We start from the raw sequence: 19,533 nt of genomic DNA, 5'->3' as shown, positions 1-19,533 counted from the left end.
CATATTCTAAATTCTGTGTTCTACATTCTATATTCTGTACTCAATATTCTGCATTCCCTATTCTATATTCTATACTCTGTGTTCTACATTCTATATTCTAAATTCTATATTCAGTATTCTGTATTCTATATTCTAAATATTGTGTTCTGCATTCCATGTTCTAAATTCTGGGTTCTAATTTCTATACTCTATATTCTATATTCTTTGTTCTTCATTGTATATTCTATATTCTATATTCAGTATTCCATATTCTATATTCTATATTCTGGGTTCTGCATTCCATGTTCTAAAATCCATATTCAGTATTCTGTATTCTATATTCTATATTCTGAGTTCTCCTATCCATGTTCTAAATTATATATTCAGTATTCTGTATTCTATAATCTAATTGCTGTGTTCCGCATTCTATGTTCTAAATTCTATATTAAGTATTCTGTATTCTATATTGTATATTCTGTGTTCCGCATTCTATGTTCTAAATTCTTTATTCAGTATTCTGTATTCTTTATTCTAAATTCTGTGTTCGGCATTCCATGTTCAAAATACTGGGTTCTACATTCTATATACTATAATCTATATTGTGTGTTCTACATTTTATATTCTAAATTCGATATTCAGTATTCTGTATTCTATATTCTAAATTCTGTTTCCTACATTCCATGTTATAAATTATGGGTTCTATATTCTCTATTCTTTATTCTATATTTTGTGTTCATCATTCTATATTCTATATGCTATATTCTGCATTCCGTAGTCTATATTCTATATTCTGTGTTCTGCATTCTATAATCTAAATTCTATATTCAGTAATCTGTATTCTATATTCTAAATACTGTGTTCTGCATTCCAAGTTCTAAATTCTGGGTTCTATATTCTCTATTCTATATTTTGTGTTCATCATTCTATATTCTATATGCTATATTCTGCATTCCGTAGTCTATATTCTATATTCTGTGTTCTTCATTCTATATTCTAAATTCTATATTCAGTATTCTGTATTCTATATACTAAATTCTGTGTTCTATATTCCATATTCACTAATCTGTATTCTATATTCTAAATTCTGTGTTCTGCATTCCATGTTCTTAATTCTGGGTTCTATATTCTGTTTTCCATTTTCTAAATTCTGTGTTCTACATTCTATATTCTGTTTTCCATTTTCTGCTTTACGTATTCTACATTCCATATTCTGTGTTCTACATTCTAAATTCTAAATTTTATATTCAGTATTCTGTGGTATATACTCTAAATTCTGTGTTCTGAATTCCATGTTCTAAATTTTGGATTCTGTATTCTGTTTTCCATATTCTATATTTGTGTTCTATATTATATATACTTTATTCTATATTCTGCATTCCGTATCCTATATTCTAAATTCTGAGTTCTACATTCTATATTCTAAGTTCTATACTCAGTATTCTGTATTCTATATTCTAAATTCTGTGTTCTAAATTCCAAGTTCTAAATTCTGGGTTCTATATCCTCTATTCTATTTTCTATATTCTGTGTTCAACATTCGATATTCTAAATACTTTATTCAGCATTCTGTGTTCTATATTCTAAATTCTGTGTTCTACATTCTATATTCTAAATTCTATTTTCAGTTGTATGTATTCTATATTCTAAATTCAGTGTTCTGCATTCCATGTTCTAAATTCTGGGTTCTGTATTCTGTTTTCCATATTCTATATTCTGTGTTCTACATTCTATATTCTGTATTCTATATTCTGCTTTCCGTATTCTATATTCTATATTCTGTTTTCTACATTGTATATTCTAAATTCTATATTCAGTATTCTGCATTCTATATTCTAAATTCTGTGTTCTAAATTGTATATTCATTTTCTATATTCAGTATTCGGTTTTGTATATTCTAAATTCTGTGTTCTACATTCTAAATTCTAAATTCTATATTCAGTAGTCTGTATTCTATATTCTAAATTCTGTGTTTTGCATTCCATGTTCTAAATGCTGGGTTCTATATTCTGTTTTCCATATTCTAAATTCTGTGTTCTACATTCTATATTCTGTACTCAATATTCTGCATTCCCTATTCTATATTCTATACTCTGTGTTCTACATTCTATATTCTAAATTCTATATTCAGTATTCTGTATTCTATATTCTAAATATTGTGTTCTGCATTCCATGTTCTAAATTCTGGGTTCTAATTTCTACACTCTATATTCTTTATTCTTTGTTCTTCATTGTATATTCTATATTCTATATTCAGTATTCCATATTCTATATTCTATATTCTGGGTTCTGCATTCCATGTTCTAAAATCCATATTCAGTATTCTGTATTCTATATTCTATATTCTGAGTTCTGCTATCCATGTTCTAAATTATATATTCAGTATTCTGTATTCTATAATCTAATTGCTGTGTTCCGCATTCTATGTTCTAAATTCTATATTAAGTATTCTGTATTCTATATTGTAAATTCTGTGTTCCGCATTCTATGTTCTAAATTCTTTATTCAGTATTCTGTATTCTTTATTCTAAATTCTGTGTTCGGCATTCCATGTTCAAAATACTGGGTTCTACATTCTATATACTATAATCTATATTGTGTGTTCTACATTCTATATTCTAAATTCGATATTCAGTATTCTGTATTCTATATTCTAAATTCTGTTTCCTACATTCCATGTTATAAATTATGGGTTCTATATTCTCTATTCTTTATTCTATATTTTGTGTTCATCATTCTATATTCTATATGCTATATTCTGCATTCCGTAGTCTATATACTATATTCTGTGTTCTGCATTCTATAATCTAAATTCTATATTCAGTAATCTGTATTCTATATTCTAAATACTGTGTTCTGCATTCCAAGTTCTAAATTCTGGGTTCTATATTCTCTATTCTATATTTTGTGTTCATCATTCTATATTCTATATGCTATATTCTGCATTCCGTAGTCTATATTCTATATTCTGTGTTCTTCATTCTATATTCTAAATTCTATATTCAGTATTCTGTATTCTATATACTAAATTCTGTGTTCTATATTCCATATTCACTAATCTGTATTCTATATTCTAAATTCTGTGTTCTGCATTCCATGTTCTTAATTCTGGGTTCTATATTCTGTTTTCCATTTTCTAAATTCTGTGTTCTACATTCTATATTCTGTTTTCCATTTTCTGCTTTACGTATTCTACATTCCATATTCTGTGTTCTACATTCTATATTCTAAATTTTATATTCAGTATTCTGTGGTATATACTCTAAATTCTGTGTTCTGAATTCCATGTTCTAAATTTTGGATTCTGTATTCTGTTTTCCATATTCTATATTTGTGTTCTATATTATATATACTTTATTCTATATTCTGCATTCCGTATCCTATATTCTAAATTCTGAGTTCTACATTCTATATTCTAAGTTCTATACTCAGTATTCTGTATTCTATATTCTAAATTCTGTGTTCTAAATTCCAAGTTCTAAATTCTGGGTTCTATATCCTCTATTCTATTTTCTATATTCTGTGTTCAACATTCGATATTCTAAATACTTTATTCAGCATTCTGTGTTCTATATTCTAAATTCTGTGTTCTACATTCTATATTCTAAATTCTATTTTCAGTTGTATGTATTCTATATTCTAAATTCAGTGTTCTGCATTCCATGTTCTAAATTCTGGGTTCTGTATTCTGTTTTCCATATTCTATATTCTGTGTTCTACATTCTATATTCTGTATTCTATATTCTGCTTTCCGTATTCTATATTCTATATTCTGTTTTCTACATTGTATATTCTAAATTCTATATTCAGTATTCTGCATTCTATATTCTAAATTCTGTGTTCTAAATTGTATATTCATATTCTATATTCAGTATTCGGTTTTGTATATTCTAAATTCTGTGTTCTACATTCTAAATTCTAAATTCTATATTCAGTAGTCTGTATTCTATATTCTAAATTCTGTGTTTTGCATTCCATGTTCTAAATGCTGGGTTCTATATTCTGTTTTCCATATTCTAAATTCTGTGTTCTACATTCTATATTCTGTACTCAATATTCTGCATTCCCTATTCTATATTCTATACTCTGTGTTCTACATTCTATATTCTAAATTCTATATTCAGTATTCTGTATTCTATATTCTAAATATTGTGTTCTGCATTCCATGTTCTAAATTCTGGGTTCTAATTTCTATACTCTATATTCTATATTCTTTGTTCTTCATTGTATATTCTATATTCTATATTCAGTATTCCATATTCTATATTCTATATTCTGGGTTCTGCATTCCATGTTCTAAAATCCATATTCAGTATTCTGTATTCTATATTCTATATTCTGAGTTCTGCTATCCATGTTCTAAATTATATATTCAGTATTCTGTATTCTATAATCTAATTGCTGTGTTCCGCATTCTATGTTCTAAATTCTATATTAAGTATTCTGTATTCTATATTGTAAATTCTGTGTTCCGCATTCTATGTTCTAAATTCTTTATTCAGTATTCTGTATTCTTTATTCTAAATTCTGTGTTCGGCATTCCATGTTCAAAATACTGGGTTCTACATTCTATATACTATAATCTATATTGTGTGTTCTACATTCTATATTCTAAATTCGATATTCAGTATTCTGTATTCTATATTCTAAATTCTGTTTCCTACATTCCATGTTATAAATTATGGGTTTATATTCTCTATTCTTTATTCTATATTTTGTGTTCATCATTCTATATTGTATATGCTATATTCTGCATTCCGTAGTCTATATTCTATATTCTGTGTTCTGCATTCTATAATCTAAATTCTATATTCAGTATTCTGTATTCTATATACTAAATTCTGTGTTTTATATTCCATATTCACTAATCTGTATTCTATATTCTAAATTCTGTGTTCTGCATTCCATGTTCTTAATTCTGGGTTCTATATTCTGTTTTCCATTTTCTAAATTCTGTGTTCTACATTCTATATTCTGTTTTCCATTTTCTGCTTTACGTATTCTACATTCCATATTCTGTGTTCTACATTCTATGTTCTAAATTTTATATTCAGTATTCTGTAGTATATACTCTAAATTCTGTGTTCTGAATTCCATGTTCTAAATTTTGGATTCTGTATTCTGTTTTCCATATTCTATATTTGTGTTCTCTATTATATATACTTTATTCTATATTCTGCATTCCGTATCCTATATTCTAAATTCTGAGTTCTACATTATATATTCTAAGTTCTATACTCAGTATTCTGTATTCTATATTCTAAATTCTGTGTTCTAAATTCCAAGTTCTAAATTCTGGGTTCTTTATCCTCTATTCTATTTTCTATATTCTGTGTTCAACATTCGATATTCTAAATACTTTATTCAGCATTCTGTGTTCTATATTTTAAATTCTGTGTTCTACATTCTATATTCTAAATTCTATTTGAAGTTGTATGTATTCTATATTCTAAATTCAGTGTTCTGCATTCCATGTTCTAAATTCTGGGTTCTGTATTCTGTTTTCCATATTCTACATTCTGGGTTATACCTTCTATATTCTGTATTCTATATTCTGCATTCCGTATTCTACATTCCATATTCTGTGTTCTACATTCTATATTCAAAAGTTTATATTCAGTATTCTGTATTCTATATTCTAAATTCTGTGTTCTGCATTCCATGTTCTAAATTCTGGGTTCTATATTCTCTATTCTATATTCTATATTCTGTGTTCTAAATTCTATATTCTAAATTCTATATTCAGTATTTCGTATTCTATATTTTATATTCTGTGTTCTGCATTCCATGTTCTATAATCCATATTCGGTATTCTGTATTCTATATACTAAATACTGTATTCTGCTTTCCATGTTCTAAATTCTGGGTTCTATATTTTCTATTCTATATTCTATATTCTGTGTTCATTTTTCTATATTCTATATTCTATATTCTGCATTCCGAACCCTATATTCTATATTCTGTGTTCTGCATTATATTCTGTATTCAATATTCTGCATTCCATATCTATCATTACATATTCTGTGTTCTAATTTCTATATTCTAATTTTGATATTCAGTATTCTGTATTCTATATTCTAAATTCTTTGTTCTACATTCCATGTTCTTATTTCTGGGTTCTATATTTTCTGTTCTATATTCTATATTCTGTGTTCATCATTCTATATTCTATATTCTATATTCTGCATTCTGAAGTCTATATTCCAGATTCTGTGTTCTACATTCTATATTCTGTATTCTATATTTTGCATTCCGTATTCTACATTGTATATTCTGTGTCCTTGATTGTATAATCTAAATCCTCTGTTCAGTATTCCGTATTCTATATTCGATACTTTGTGTTCTACATTCTATATTCTAAATTCTATATTCAGTATTCTGTATTCTATATTCTAAATATTGTGTTCTGCATTCCACGTTCTAAATTCTGTGTAGTATATTCTATACTCTATATTCTATATTCTGTGTTCTACATTGTATATTCTAAATTCTATATTCAGTATTCCATATTCTATATTCTATATTCTGGGTTCTTCATTCCATGTTCTAATATCTATATTCAGTATTTTGTATTCTATATTCTAAATTCTGATTTCTGCTTTCCATGTTCTAAATTCTATATTCAGTATTCTGTATTCTATATTCTAATTGCTTTGTTCCGCATTCTACTTTCTAAATTCTATATTAAGTATTCTGTATTCTATATTGTAAATTCTGTGTTCCGCATTTTATGTTCTAAATACTATATTCAGTATTCTCTATTCTATATTCTAAATTCTGTGTTCGGCATGCCATGTTAAAATTCTGGGTTCTATATTCTATATTCTATAATTAATATTCTGTGTTCAACATTCTATATTCTAAATTCTATATTTAGTATTCTGTATTTTATATTCCAAATTCTGTGTTCTGCATTTCATGTTCTAAATTCTGGGTTCTATAATCTGTTTTCAATATTCTAAATTCTGTGTTCTACATTCTATATTCTGTATTCAGTGTTCTGCAATACGTATTCTGCATTCAATATACTGTGTTCTACATTCTATATTCTAAATTAGATATTCAGTATTCTGTATTCTATATTCTAAATTCTGTGTTCTACATTCCATGTTATAAATTCTGGGTTCTCTATTCTCTATTCTTTATTCTATAATTTGTGTTCATCATTCTATATTCTATATAATATATTCTGCATTCCGTTGCCTATATACTATATTCTGTGTTGTACATTCTATATTTTAAATTCTATATTCAGTATTCTGTATTCTATATTCTATATTCTGTGTTCTGACTTCCATGTTCTCAATTCTGTGTTTTGTATTCTGTTTTCCATATTGTATATTCTGTGTTCTACATTCTATAATCTGTATTCTATATTCTGCATTCCAAATTCTATATTCTATATTCTGTGTTCTACAATGTATATTCTAAATTCTATATTCAGTATTCGGTATTCTATATTCTAAATTCTGTGTTCTGCTTTCCAAGTTCTAAATTCTGGGTTCTATATTCTATTTTATATATTTTGTGCTCATTATTCTAAATTCTATATTCTAGATTCCGTAGTCTATATTCTATATTCTGTGCTCTTCATTCTATATTCTAAATTCTATATTCAGTAATCTGTATTCTATATTCTAAATACTGTGTTCTGCTTTCCAAGTTCTAAATTCTGGGTTCTATATACTCTATTCTATATTTTGTGCTCATTATTCTATATTCTATATTCTATATTCTGCATTCCGTAGACTATATTCAATATTCTGTGTTCTTCATTCTATATTCTAAATTCTATATTCAGTATTCTGTATTCTATATACTAAATTCTGTGTTCTACATTCTATATTCACTAATCTGTATTCTATATTCTTAATTCTGTGTTCTGCATTCCATGTTCTAAATTCTGGGTTCTATATTCTGTTTTCCATATTCTAAATTCTGTGTTCTATATTCTATATTCTGTTTTCCATATTCTGCATTCCGTATTCTACATTCCATGTTCTGTGTCCTACATTCTATATTCCAAATTTTATATTCAGTATTCTGTAGTATATACTCTAAATTCTGTGTTCTGCATTCCATGTTCTAAATTTTGGTTTCTGTATTCTGTTTTCCATATTCTATATTTGTGTTCTATATTCTATATTCTTTATTCTATATTCTACTTTCCGTATCCTATAGTCTAAATTCTGTGTTCTACATTATATATTCTAAGTTCGATACTCAGTATTCTGTTTTCTATATTCTAAATTCTGTGTTCTAAATTCCATGTTCTAAATTCTGGGTTCTATATTCTCTCTTCTAGTTTCTATATTCTGTGTTCAACATTCGATATTCTAAATACTATATTCAGCATTGTGTGTTCTATATTCTAAATTCTGTGTTCTACTTTCTATATTCTAATTTCTATTTTCAGTTCTATGTATTCTATATGATAAATTCAGTGTTCTGCATTCCATGTACTAAATTCTGGGTTCTGTATTCTGTTTTCCTTATTCTATATTCTCTGTTCTACATTCTATATTCTGTATTCTATATTCTGCATTCCGTATTCTACATTCCATATTCTGTGTTCTACTTTCTGTATTCAAAATTTTATATTCAGTATTCTGTATTCTATATTCTAAACTCTGTGTTGTGCATTCCATGTTCTAAATTCTCGTTTCTGTATTCTGTTTTTCATATTCTACATTCTGGGTTATACCTTCTATATTCTGTATCATGTATTTTGCATTTCGTATTCTACATTCCATATTCTGTGTCCTACATTCTATAATCTAAATTCTATATTCAGTATTCTGTATTCTATATTCTAAATTCTGTGTTCTGCATTTCGTGTTCCAAATTCAGGGTTGTATATTCTATACACTATATTCTATATTTTGTGTTCTACATTCTATATTCTAAATTCTATATTTAGTATTCCGTATTCTATATTGTATATTCTGAGTTCTGCATTCCATGTTCTATACTCCATATTCGGTATTCTGTATTCTATATACTAAATACTGAATTCTGCTTTCCATGTTCTAAATTCTGGGTTCTATATTCTCAACTCTAAATTCTCTATTCTGTGTTCTACATTGTATATTCTAAATTCTATATTCAGTATTCTGTTTTTTATATTCTATATTCTGTGTTCAACATTCTATATTCGAAATTCTATATTCAGTATTCTGTTTTCTGTATTCTAAATTCTGTGTTCTGCATTCAATGTTCTCAATTCTGGGTTTTTTATTCTGTTTTCCATATTCTATACTCTGTGTTCTACATTCTATATTCTGTATTTTATATTCTGCTTTCCGTATTCTATATTCTATATTCTGTTTTCTACATTGTATATTCTAAATTCTATATTCAGTATTCTGCATTCTATATTCTAAATTCTGTGTTCTAAATTGTATATTCATATTCTATATTCAGTATTCGGTTTTGTATATTCTAAATTCTGTGTTCTACATTCTAAATTCTAAATTCTATATTCAGTAGTCTGTATTCTATATTCTAAATTCTGTGTTTTGCATTCCATGTCCTAAATGCTGGGTTCTATATTCTGTTTTCCATATTCTAAATTCTGTGTTCTACATTCTATATTCTGTACTCAATATTCTGCATTCCCTTTTCTGTATTCTATACTCTGTGTTCTACATTCTATATTCTAAATTCTATATTCAGTATTCTGTATTCTATATTCTAAATATTGTGTTCTGCATTCCATGTTCTAAATTCTGGGTTGTATTTTCTATACTCTATATTCTATATTCTGTGTTCTTCATTGTATATTCTATATTCTATATTCAGTATTCCATATTCTATATTCTATATTCTGGGTTCTGCATTCCATGTTCTAAAATCCATATTCAGTATTCTGTATTCTATATTCTATATTCTGAGTTCTGCTATCCATGTTCTAAATTATATATTCAGTATTCTGTATTCTATATTCTAATTCTGTGTTCCGCATTCTTTGTTCTAAATTCTATATTAAGTATTCTGTATTCTATATTGTAAATTCTGTGTTCCGCATTCTATGTTCTAAATTCTTTATTCAGTATTCTGTATTCTTTATTCTAAATTCTGTGTTCGGCATTCCATGTTCAAAATTCTGGGTTCTACATTCTATATACTATAATCTATATTGTGTGTTCTACATTCTATATTCTAAATTCGATATTCAGTATTCTGTATTCTATATTCTAAATTCTGTGTCCTACATTCCATGTTATAAATTTTGGGTTCTATATTCTCTATTCTTTATTCTATATTTTGTGTTCATCATTCTATATTCTATATGCTATATTCTGCATTCCGTAGTCTATATTCTATATTCTGTGTTCTGCATTCTATAATCTAAATTCTATATTCAGTAATCTGTATTCTATATTCTAAATACTGTGTTCTGCATTCCAAGTTCTAAATTCTGGGTTCTATATTCTCTATTCTATATTTTGTGTTCATCATTCTATATTCTATATGCTATATTCTGCATTCCGTAGTCTATATTCTATATTCTGTGTTCTTCATTCTATATTCTAAATTCTATATTCAGTATTCTATATTCTATATCCTAAATTCTGTGTTCTGCATTCCATGTTCTTAATTCTGGGTTCTATATTCTGTTTTCCATTTTCTAAATTCTGTGTTCTACATTCTATATTCTGTTTTCCATTTTCTGCTTTACGTATTCTACATTCCATATTCTGTGTTCTACATTCTATATTCTAAATTTTATATTCAGTATTCTGTAGTATATACTCTAAATTCTGTGTTCTGAATTCCATGTTCTAAATTTTGGATTCTGTATTCTGTTTTCCATATTCTATATTTGTGTTCTATATTATATATACTTTATTCTATATTCTGCATTCCGTATCCTATATTCTAAATTCTGAGTTCTACATTCTATATTCTAAGTTCTATACTCAGTATTCTGTATTCTATATTCTAAATTCTGTGTTCTAAATTCCAAGTTCTAAATTCTGGGTTCTATATCCTCTATTCTATTTTCTATATTCTGTGTTCAACATTCGATATTCTAAATACTTTATTCAACATTCTGTGTTCTATATTCTAAATTCTGTGTTCTACATTCTATATTCTAAATTCTATTTTCAGTTGTATGTATTCTATATTCTAAATTCTGTGTTCTGCATTCCATGTTCTAAATTCTGGGTTCTGTATTCTGTTTTCCATATTCTATATTCTGTGTTCTACATTCTATATTCTGTATTCTATATTCTGCATTCCGTATTCTACATTCCATATTCTGTGTTCTACATTCTATATTCAAAATTTTATATTCAGTATTCTGTATTCTATATTCTAAATTCTGTGTTCTGCATTCCATGTTCTAAATTCTGGGTTCTATATTCTCTATTCTATATTCTATATTCTGTGTTCTAAATTCTATATTCTAAATTCTATATTCAGTATTTCGTATTCTATATTTTATATTCTGTGTTCTGCATTCCATGTTCTATAATCCATATTCAGTATTCTGTATTCTATATACTAAATACTGTATTCTGCTTTCCATGTTCTAAATTCTGGGTTCTTTATTTTCTATTCTATATTCTATATTCTGTGTTCATTTTTCTATATTCTATATTCTATATTCTGCATTCCGAACCCTATATTCTATATTCTGTGTTCTGCATTATATTCTGTATTCAATATTCTGCATTCCGTATCTATCATTACATATTCTGTGTTCTAATTTCTATATTCTAATTTTGATATTCAGTATTCTGTATTCTATATTCTAAATTCTTTGTTCTACATTCCATGTTCTTATTTCTGGGTTCTATATTTTCTGTTCTATATTCTATATTCTGTGTTCATCATTCTATATTCTATATTCTATATTTTGCATTCTGAAGTCTATATTCCAGATTCTGTGTTCTACATTCTATATTCTGTATTCTATATTTTGCATTCCGTATTCTACATTGTATATTCTGTGTCCTTGATTGTATAATCTAAATCCTCTGTTCAGTATTCCGTTTTCTATATTCGATACTTTGTGTTCTACATTCTATATTCTAAATTCTATATTCAGTATTCTGTATTCTATATTCTAAATATTGTGTTCTGCATTCCACGTTCTAAATTCTGTGTTCTATATTCTATACTCTATATTCTATATTCTGTGTTCTACATTGTATATTCTAAATTCTATATTCAGTATTCCATATTCTATATTCTATACTCTGGGTTCTTCATTCCATGTTCTAATATCTATATTCAGTATTCTGTATTCTATATTCTAAATTCTGAGTTCTGCTTTCCATGTTCTAAATTCTATATTCAGTATTCTTTATTCTATATTCTAATTGCTTTGTTCCGCATTCTACTTTCTAAATTCTATATTAAGTATTCTGTATTCTATATTGTAAATTCTGTGTTCCGCATTTTATGTTCTAAATACTATATTCAGTATTCTGTATTCTATATTCTAAATTCTGTGTTCGGCATGCCATGTTAAAATTCTGGGTTCTATATTCTATATTCTATAATTAATATTCTGTGTTCTACATTCTATATTCTAAATTCTATATTTAGTATTCTGTATTTTATATTCCAAATTCTGTGTTCTGCATTTCATGTTCTAAATTCTGCGTTCTATAATCTGTTTTCAATATTCTAAATTCTGTGTTCTACATTCTATATTCTGTATTCAGTGTTCTGCAATACGTATTCTGCATTCCATATACTGTGTTCTACATTCTATATTCTAAATTAGATATTCAGTATTCTGTATTCTATATTCTAAATTCTGTGTTCTACATTCCATGTTATAAATTCTGGGTTCTCTATTCTCTATTCTTTATTCTATAATTTGTGTTCATCATTCTATATTCTATATAATGTATTCTGCATTCCGTTGCCTATATACTATATTCTGTGTTGTACATTCTATATTTTAAATTCTATATTCAGTATTCTGTATTCTATATTCTATATTCTGTGTTCTGACTTCCATGTTCTCAATTCTGTGTTTTGTATTCTGTTTTCCATATTCTATATTCTGTGATCTATATTCTATAATCTGTATTCTATATTCTGCATTCCAAATTCTATATTCTATATTCTGTGTTCTACAATGTATATTCTAAATTCTATATTCAGTATTCGGTATTCTATATTCAAAATTCTGTGTTCTGCATTCCAAGTTCTAAATTCTGGGTTCTATATTCTATTTTATATATTTTGTGCTCATTATTCTATATTCTATATTCTAGATTCCGTAGTCTATATTCTATATTCTGTGCTCTTCATTCTATTTTCTAAATTCTATATTCAGTAATCTGTATTCTATATTCTAAATACTGTGTTCTGCTTTCCAAGTTCTAAATTCTGGGTTCTATATACTCTATTCTATATTTTGTGCTCATTATTCTATATTCTATATTCTATATTCTGCATTCCGAGACTATATTCAATATTCTGTGTTCTTCATTCTATATTCTAAATTGTATATTCAGTATTCTGTATTCCATATACTAAATTCTGTGTTCTACATTCTATATTCACTAATCTGTATTCTATATTCTTAATTCTGTGTTCTGCATTCCATGTTCTAATTTCTGGGTTCTATATTCTGTTTTCCATATTCTAAATTCTGTGTTCTATATTCTATATTCTGTTTTCCATATTCTGCATTCCGTATTCTACATTCCATATTCTGTGTTCTACATTCTATATTCCAAATTTTATATTCAGTATTCTGTAGTATATACTCTAAATTCTGTGTTCTGCATTCCATGTTCTAAATTTTGGTTTCTGTATTCTGTTTTCCATATTCTATATTTGTGTTCTATATTCTATATTCTTTATTCTATATTCTACATTCCGTATCCTATATTCTAAATTCTGTGTTCTACATTATATATTCTAAGATCGATACTCAGTATTCTGTATTCTATATTCTAAATTCTGTGTTCTAAATTCCATGTTCTAAATTCTGGGTTCTATATTCTCTCTTCTAGTTTCTATATTCTGTGTTCAACATTCGATATTCTAAATACTATATTCAGCATTGTGTGTTCTATATTCTAAATTCTCTGTTCTACTTTCTATATTCTAATTTCTATTTTCAGTTCTATGTATTCTATATGATAAATTCAGTGTTCTGCATTCCGTGTACTAAATTCTGGGTTCTGTATTCTGTTTTCCTTATTCTATATTCTCTGTTCTACATTCTATATTCTGTATTCTATATTCTGCATTCCGTATTCTACATTCCATATTCTGTGTTCTACTTTCTATATTCAAAATTTTATATTCAGTATTCTGTATTCTATATTCTAAACTCTGTGTTGTGCATTCCATGTTCTAAATTCTCGTTTCTGTATTCTGTTTTTCATATTCTACATTCTGTGTTATACCTTCTATATTCTGTATCATTTATTTTGCATTTCGTATTCTACATTCCATATTCTGTGTCCTACATTCTATAATCTAAATTCTATATTCAGTATTCTGTATTCTATATTCTAAATTCTGTGTTCTGCATTCCGTGTTCCAAATTCAGGGTTGTATATTCTATACACTATATTCTATATTTTGTGTTCTACATTCTATATTCTAAATTCTATATTTAGTATTCCGTATTCTATATTGTATATTCTGAGTTCTGCATTCCATGTTCTATACTCCATATTCGGTATTCTGTATTCTATATACTAAATACTGAATTCTGCTTTCCATGTTCTAAATTCTGGGTTCTATATTCTCAATTCTAAATTCTCTATTCTGTGTTCTACATTGTATATTCTAAATTCTATATTCAGTATTCTGTTTTTTATATTCTATATTCTGTGTTCAACATTCTATATTCGAAATTCTATATTCAGTATTCTGTTTTCTATATTCTAAATTCTGTGTTCTGCATTCAATGTTCTCAATTCTGGGTTTTGTATTCTGTTTTCCATATTCTATACTCTGTGTTCTACATTCTATATTCTGTATTCTATATTCTGCTTTCCGTATTCTATATTCTATATTCTGTTTTCTACATTGTATATTCTAAATTCTATATTCAGTATTCTGTATTCTATATTCTAAATTCTGTGTTCTAAATTGTATATTCATATTCTATATTCAGTATTCGGTTTTGTATATTCTAAATTCTGTGTTCTACATTCTAAATTCTAAATTCTATATTCAGTAGTCTGTATTCTATATTCTAAATTCTGTGTTTTGCATTCCATGTTCTAAATGCTGGGTTCTATATTCTGTTTTCCATATTCTAAATTCTGTGTTCTACATTCTATATTCTGTACTCAATATTCTGCATTCCCTTTTCTGTATTCTATACTCTGTGTTCTACATTCTATATTCTAAATTCTATATTCAGTATTCTGTATTCTATATTCTAAACATTGTGTTCTGCATTCCATGTTCTAAATTCTGGGTTGTATTTTCTATACTCTATATTCTATATTCTGTGTTCTTCATTGTATATTCTATATTCTATATTCAGTATTCCATATTCTATATTCTATATTCTGGGTTCTGCATTCCATGTTCTAAAATCCATATTCAGTATTCTGTATTCTATATTCAATATTCTGAGTTCTGCTATCCATGTTCTAAATTATATATTCAGTATTCTGAATTCTATATTCTAATTGCTGTGTTCCGCATTCTTTGTTCTAAATTCTATATTAAGTATTCTGTATTCTATATTGTAAATTCTGTGTTCCGCATTCTATGTTCTAAATTCTTTATTCAGTATTCTGTATTCTTTATTCTAAATTCTGTGTTCGGCATTCCATGTTCAAAATACTGGGTTCTACATTCTATATACTATAATCTATATTGTGCGTTCTACATTCTATATTCTAAATTCGATATTCAGTATTCTGTATTCTATATTCTAAATTCTGTGTCCTACATTCCATGTTATAAATTTTGGGTTCTATATTCTCTATTCTTTATTCTATATTTTGTGTTCATCATTCTATATTCCATATGCTATATTCTGCATTCCGTAGTCTATATTCTATATTCTGTGTTCTGCATTCTATAATCTAAATTCTATATTCAGTAATCTGTATTCTATATTCTAAATACTGTGTTCTGCATTCCAAGTTCTAAATTCTGGGTTCTATATTCTCTATTCTATATTTTGTGTTCATCATTCTATATTCTATATGCTATATTCTGCATTCCGTAGTCTATATTCTATATTCTGTGTTCTTCATTCTATATTCTAAATTCTATATTCAGTATTCTGTATTCTATATCCTAAATTCTGTGTTCTGCATTCCATGTTCTTAATTCTGGGTTCTATATTCTGTTTTCCATTTTCTAAATTCTGTGTTCTACATTCTATATTCTGTTTTCCATTTTCTGCTTTACGTATTCTACATTCCATATTCTGTGTTCTACATTCTATATTCTAAATTTTATATTCAGTATTCTGTAGTATATACTCTAAATTCTGTGTTCTGAATTCCATGTTCTAAATTTTGGATTCTGTATTCTGTTTTCCATATTCTATATTTGTGTTCTATATTATATATACTTTATTCTATATTCTGCATTCCGTATCCTATATTCTAAATTCTGAGTTCTACATTCTATATTCTAAGTTCTATACTCAGTATTCTGTATTCTATATTCTAAATTCTGTGTTCTAAATTCCAAGTTCTAAATTCTGGGTTCTATATCCTCTATTCTATTTTCTATATTCTGTGTTCAACATTCGATATTCTAAATACTTTATTCAGCATTCTGTGTTCTATATTCTAAATTCTGTGTTCTACATTCTATATTCTAAATTCTATTTTCAGTTGTATGTATTCTATATTCTAAATTCTGTGTTCTGCATTCCATGTTCTAAATTCTGGGTTCTGTATTCTGTTTTCCATATTCTATATTCTGTGTTCTACATTCTATATTCTGTATTCTATATTCTGCATTCCGTATTCTACATTCCATATTCTGTGTTCTACATTCTATATTCAAAATTTTATATTCAGTATTCTGTATTCTATATTCTAAATTCTGTGTTCTGCATTCCATGTTCTAAATTCTGGGTTCTATATTCTCTATTCTATATTCTATATTCTGTGTTCTAAATTCTATATTCTAAATTCTATATTCAGTATTTCGTATTCTATATTTTATATTCTGTGTTCTGCATTCCATGTTCTATAATCCATATTCGGTATTCTGTATTCTATATACTAAATACTGTATTCTGCTTTCCATGTTCTAAATTCTGGGTTCTATATTTTCTATTCTATATTCTGTGTTAATTTTTCTATATTCTATATTCTATATTCTGCATTCCGAACCCTATATTCTATATTCTGTGTTCTGCATTATATTCTGTATTCAATATTCTGCATTCCGTATCTATCATTACATATTCTGTGTTCTAATTTCTATATTCTAATTTTGATATTCAGTATTCTGTATTCTATATTCTAAATTCTTTGTTCTACATTCCATGTTCTTATTTCTGGGTTCTATATTTTCTGTTCTATATTCTATATTCTGTGTTCATCATTCTATATTCTATATTCTATATTCTGCATTCTGAAGTCTATATTCCAGATTCTGTGTTCTACATTCTATATTCTGTATTCTATATTTTGCATTCCGTATTCTACATTGTATATTCTGTGTCCTTGATTGTATAATCTAAAACCTCTGTTCAGTATTCCGTATTCTATATTCGATACTTTGTGTTCTACATTCTATATTCTAAATTCTATATTCAGTATTCTGTATTCTATATTCTATATATTGTGTTCTGCATTCCACGTTCTAAATTCTGTGTTCTATATTCTATACTCTATATTCTATATTCTGTGTTCTACATTGTATATTCTAAATTCTATATTCAGTATTCCATATTCTATATTCTATATTCTGGGTTCTTCATTCCATGTTCTAATATCTATATTCAGTATTCTGTATTCTATATTCTAAATTCTGAGTTCTGCTTTCCATGTTCTAAATTCTATATTCAGTATTCTGTATTCTATATTCTAATTGCTTTGTTCCACATTCTACTTTCTAAATTCTATATTAAGTATTCTGTATTCTATATTGTAAATTCTGTGTTCCGCATTTTATGTTCTAAATACTATATTCAGTATTCTGTATTCTATATTCTAAATTCTGTGTTCGGCATACCATGTTAAAATTCTGGGTTCTATATTCTATATTCTATAATTAATATTCTGTGTTCTACATTCTATATTCTAAATTCTATATTTAGTATTCTGTATTTTATATTCCAAATTCTGTGTTCTGCATTTCATGTTCTAAATTCTGCGTTCTATAATCTGTTTTCAATATTCTAAATTCTGTGTTCTACATTCTATATTCTGTATTCAGTGTTCTGCAATACGTATTCTGCATTCCATATACTGTGTTCTACATTCTATATTCTAAATTAGATATTCAGTATTCTGTATTCTATATTCTAAATTCTGTGTTCTACATTCCATGTTATAAATTCTGGGTTCTCTATTCTCTATTCTTTATTCTATAATTTGTGTTCATCATTCTATATTCTATATAATTTATTCTGCATTCCGTTGCCTATATACTATATTCTGTGTTGTACATTCTATATTTTAAATTCTATATTCAGTATTCAGTATTCTATATTCTATATTCTGTGTTCTGACTTCCATGTTCTCAATTCTGTGTTTTGTATTCTGTTTTCCATATTCTATATTCTGTGTTCTACATTCTATAATCTGTATTCTATATTCTGCATTCCAAATTCTATATTCTATATTCTGTGTTCTACAATGTATATTCTAAATTCTATATTCAGTATTCGGTATTCTATATTCTAAATTCTGTGTTCTGCATTCCAAGTTCTAAATTCTGGGTTCTATATACTATTTTATATATTTTGTGCTCATTATTCTATATTCTATATTCTAGATTACGTAGTCTATATTCTATATTCTGTGCTCTTCATTCTATATTCTAAATTCTATATTCAGTAATCTGTATTCTATATTCTAAATACTGTGTTCTGCTTTCCAAGTTCTAAATTCTGGGTTCTATATACTCTATTATATATTTTGTGCTCATTATTCTATATCCTATATTCTATATTCTGCATTCCGTAGACTATATTCAATATTCTGTGTTCTTCATTCTATATTCTAAATTCTATATTCAGTATTCTGTATTCCATATACTAAATTCTGTGTTCTACATTCTATATTCACTAATCTGTATTCTATATTCTTAATTCTGTGTTCTGCATTCCATGTTCTAAATTCTGGGTTCTATACTCTGTTTTCCATATTCTAAATTCTGTGTTCTATATTCTATATTCTGTTTTCCATATTCTGCATTCCGTATTCTACATTCCATATTCTGTGTTCTACATTCTATATTCCAAATTTTATATTCAGTATTCTGTAGTATATACTCTAAATTCTGTGTTCTGCATTCCATGTTCTAAATTTTGGTTTCTGTATTCTGTTTTCCATATTCTATATTTGTGTTCTATATTCTATATTCTTTATTCTATATTCTACATTCCGTATCCTATATTCTAAATTCTGTGTT

The sequence above is a fragment of the Vicugna pacos genome, unplaced genomic scaffold (assembly GCF_048564905.1).
Source record: "Vicugna pacos unplaced genomic scaffold, VicPac4 scaffold_17, whole genome shotgun sequence".
Lineage (NCBI taxonomy): Eukaryota > Metazoa > Chordata > Mammalia > Artiodactyla > Camelidae > Vicugna > Vicugna pacos.
Note: the sequence above shows the minus strand (reverse complement) of the source record.